At 46.8% G+C, this 4,544-nt stretch overlaps 1 non-coding gene across 1 annotated transcript; it reads left to right on the top strand.

Moving 5' to 3' along the window:
• The first annotated feature begins 1,819 nt into the window (after positions 1–1,819).
• Positions 1,820–1,891, top strand: trnac-gca (transfer RNA cysteine (anticodon GCA)). The gene has a single exon. It is a non-coding gene; the product is annotated as a tRNA-Cys (tRNA).
• The last annotated feature ends 2,653 nt before the right edge of the window (positions 1,892–4,544 follow it).

Below are 4,544 nucleotides of genomic sequence, written 5' to 3'. Positions count from 1 at the left end.
GGAGCTGGAAGTGGCAGAGTTGAAGATGCTAAGATTTTTCTTGGTAGTGATGAAGAAGGACGGGATTAGGAGTGAGTATATTATAGGGACAGCTCAGGTTGGATGGTTTGAAGACAAAGCAAGAGAGGCAAAATTGAGATGGCTCAGAAATGTGTGGAGGAGAGATGTAGGGTAGTTTGGGAGAAGGATGCTGAATATGGAGCTGCCAGGGAAGAGGAAAAGAGGAAGGCCAAAGAGGAGGATTGTGGATGTGGTGAGAGAGGACATGCAAGTGGATGGTATGACAGAGGAAGATGCGGAAGACAGAAAGGAATGGAAACGGATGGTCTGCTGTGGTGACCCCCAACGGGAGCAGCCGAAAATGGTAGTAGATACTGTAAATATACACCTGTACTAAGTCTAATATAAATTTCATAACTGTTGTCCACTTTCCATTAAGCATATCTGGAGTTCTTCTGGATTTGAGCTCCCATCAATGTCTGTACAGAGCTGAGATGAACAGAATAGTATATGAAACACTAAGGTCCCTGTGCGGGACTGTTTTCTTAATCCTTCCCGCTGTGGATTTCCGACCATTCCTGCCCGCACCTGCAAATACTCTGACCATTCACGCCCACACAATAGAGTTTCAATTATTTTGTGTCTTCTACCATCCCACAGGGAAAACACGTTATTTCACTGTGCAGTATTAATAAAGAGATTACCTGTCAGTAATCTACTACTACTTTTGGCTGCTCCCATGAGGGATCACCACAGCGGATCATCTGTTTCCATCTCATCCTGTTCTCTGAATCGTCCTCTGCCATGCCACCCACCTTCATGTCCTCCCTCACCACATCCATAAGCCTCGTCTTTGGCCTCCCTCTTTTCCTCTTCCCTGGCAGCTCCATATTCAGCATCCTTCCCCCAATATACGCAACATCGCTCATCCCCACGTCCAAACCATCTCAATCTTGCCTCGTCTCCAAACCGTCCAAGCTGAGCTGTCCCTCTAACATACACATTCCTAATCCTGTCCTTCTCTACGTTACTCCCAACGAAAATCTTAACATCTTCAACTCTGCCACCTCCAGCTCCGTCTCCTGTCTTTTCGTCAGCGCCGCTTTCTCCAAACCACACATCATAGCTGGTCTCACTACCATCTAGCAGCAACATGAACTAAACAGAGCATGGTGGCTTGGCCAGTTAACTGTATACAAGATGTGTGCAGGCCTGATTGCTGCCTCAGGCACTTTTCTTAATGTCTGTCTGTTATAGTCTGTCCGATAAAGGCTTAATTATGAAATTTAAAAAAAAAATCTCTTAAACAACTACGTGAGACACTAAATTGGTCCAGATTCTGAGTGTCAATTCTTAGTAGTGTTTTGCAGGATGATATGCTGATGTGTTGGATACAAGTCAGTTTTTCTAATTTGCAATTTCTTTCTTCAAGGGTTCTCCCAGTAAATAATGATCTCTGTCTATTTATGCCATTACATATGAATGTGTGCGTCTATTTCTCTGTATACCTAGATATCTATCCAGCTATTCTATCTGGAATTTGTAGCCAAGCCTCCAAAGGAGGTCATACACTGCAGATTGAAAGTGAAGCCATAAATGTGATTGATGGGACAAGGGCTTCTCATCAAACCTTAATTGGATATAAGAAAGCAACTCGACCGAGCAAGCGGCTGGATTTAGCTGAAGGCTACTGTGGATGGTAGTCAGAAAAACAACAGAAATACTTCTGTTACACATAACATTGATTAACTGACAAGCTGAATTGCTTACAATGTGCTTTGTGCAATTCAAGATGTAAACGTAGTTAAACCTGGTGTATGGGGGTATAGCTCAGTGGTAGAGCATTTGACTGCAGATCAAGAGGTCTCTGGTTCAAATCCAGATGCTCCCTAAATCTGTATGTTTGTTTTTGCTTAGTACAGATTAATGCAGCCATATGAATACACAGAATATGCAAATACATACTGTAAATATATACGTATACTAAGGCTAATCTAAATTTCATGACTTTTGTCCACTTTACATTAAGCATATCTGGAGTTCTTCTGGATTTGAGCTCACATCAGTGTCTGTACAGAGCTGAGATGAACAGAATTCTATATGAAACACAAAGGTAGAGAGCCCTGTGTGGGACTATTTTCTTAATCCTGCCCGCTCTGGATTTCTGACCATTCCTGCCCGCACCCACAAATATTCTGTCCATTCAATCCCATACAATAGAGTTCCAATGATTTTGTGTCTTCTCCCATCCCGCATGGAATACACGTTATTTTACTGTGTAGTATTAATAAAGAGATTACTTGTTTGTAATCTACTAATATCAATACTAATTTCCGTTGCTTCCGTTTTGGGTCGCCACAGCACATCATCCGTTTCCATCTCTTCCTGTTCTGTGCATGTTCCTCTGTCTCACCAGCCACCTGCGTGTCCTCTCTCACCACATTCATAAAGCTCCTCTTTGACCTTCCTCTTTTCCTCTTCCCTGATAGCTCCATATTCAGCATCCTTCTCCCAATATACCCAGCATCTCTCCTCCACACATGTCCAAGCCATCTCAATCTTGCCTCTCTTGCTTTGTGTCCAAACCATCCAACCTGAGCTGTCCCTCTAATATACTCATTCCTCATCCTGTCCTTGGCAATGACGAAGAAGGACAGGATTAGGAACGAGTATATTGGAGGGACAGCTCAGGTTGGACGGTTTGTCCAGGTGTGGATGAGATTTGCCCTGAGATGCTGAAGGCTCTGGACATTGTTGGGCTGTCTTGGTTGACACGCCTCTTCAGTGTCACATGAAGGTCAGGGACAGTACCTGTGGAGTGGCGGACTAGGGTGGTGGTTCCCATATTTAAAAAGGGGGGGCCAGAGGGTGTGCTCCAGTTATTGGGGCATCACGTTGCTCACCCTCCCTGGGAAAGTCTACTCTAGGGTGCTGGAAAGGAGGTTCCGACCGATTGTCAAACCTCGGATCCAGGAGTAACAATGTGGATTCCATCCTGGCCCTGGAACAACGGGCCAACTCTTTACCCTTGTGGAACTGCTGGCAGGGACATGGGAGTTTAACTAGCCAGTTTACATGTGTTTTGTGGACTTGGAGAAGGCTTCCGGCCATGTACCCCAGTGCACTCTGTGGGGGGTACTGCTGGGGTATGGAGTACCGGGGCAGTTGCTACAAGCCATCTGGTCCTTGTATAACCAAAGTGGGCACTGTGTCTGCATTCTCGGCACAAGGTCACACGTTTTCAGTGGGTATCGGACTCCGCCAAGGTTGTCCCTGGTCTCCAATTCTGTTTGTGATATTCATGGACAGAATCTCAAGGTGCAGTGAAGGTGAGGAGTGTGTCTGTTTTGGGAACATCAGAACTGCATCTCTGCTCTTTGCAGAGATGTGATTTTGTTGGCTTCATCAGAACACTACCTTCAGTGTGCACTGGGGCGGTTTGCAGCTGAGTGTGAAATGGCCAGGATGAGAGTCAGCACCTCCAAGTCTGAGGTCATGGTTCTCTACCGGAAAATGGTGGATTGCTCCCCCCAGGTTGGGGATGAGTTGTTGCCTCAAGTGAAGGAGTTCAAGTATCTCGTGGTCTTGTTCACGAGTGAGGGAAGGATGGAGCGGGAGATTGACGAGCGGATTGGTGCAGCATCAACAGTAATGCAGACATTGTACTGGACTGTTGTGGTGAAGAGGGAGCTGAGCCGTAACGCAAAGCTCTCAATTTACCAGTCAATCTTCATTCCAACCCTCACCTATGGTCATGAGCTGTGAGTAGTGACCGAAAGGGTGTGATCGTAGATAACAGGCAGCTGAAATGAGTGTCCTCCATAGGGTGCCTGGGCTCAGCCTTAGAGATAGGGTGAGGAGCTCAGACATCCGGAGGGAGCTCGGAGTAGAGCCGCTGCTTCTTCGTGTCGAAAGGGGCCAGTTGAGGTGGTTCGGGCATCTGATCAGGATGTCTCCTGGGCGCCTTCCTTTGGAGCTTTTCTGGGCATGGCCATCTGGGAGGAGACCCCGGGGTAGGCCCAGAACTCGCTGGAGGGACTACATGTCCAATCTGGCCTAGGAACGCCTTTGGACCCCCAGGAGGAGCTAGAGGGCGTTGGTGAGGAGAGGGACGTCTGGAGTGCCCTACTTAGCTTGCTGCCACCGCGACCCTACCCTGGAGAAGCTGCTGAAGATGAGTGAATGAATGACTCCTCTCCTTCGTCACTCCCAATGAAAATCTTAATATCTTCAACTCTGCCACCTCCAGCTCCGCCTCCTGTGTTGTTCTTAGTACCACCGTCTCCAAATCATACAACATAGATGGTCTCACTACCATCTTATAAACCTTCCCTTTAACTGTTGCTGGTACCTGTCTGTCAGGTGCCCCGACCAACCAGAGGAGGCGCTAGTGCGGCAACCAGGACACATACACACAACCGGCTTCCCACCCGCAGACACGGCAAATTGTGTCTATAGGGACTGTCGTGACAATTATTTAATTCCACTCTGACATTAAATGAGAAGCGAGACAAAAATCTCTTACATAATTGTCTCATGATTTT

Source organism: Lampris incognitus, chromosome 2 (assembly GCF_029633865.1).
Source record: "Lampris incognitus isolate fLamInc1 chromosome 2, fLamInc1.hap2, whole genome shotgun sequence".
NCBI classification, from domain to species: domain Eukaryota; kingdom Metazoa; phylum Chordata; class Actinopteri; order Lampriformes; family Lampridae; genus Lampris; species Lampris incognitus.
This window is presented reverse-complemented; position numbering and strand designations above follow the sequence as displayed.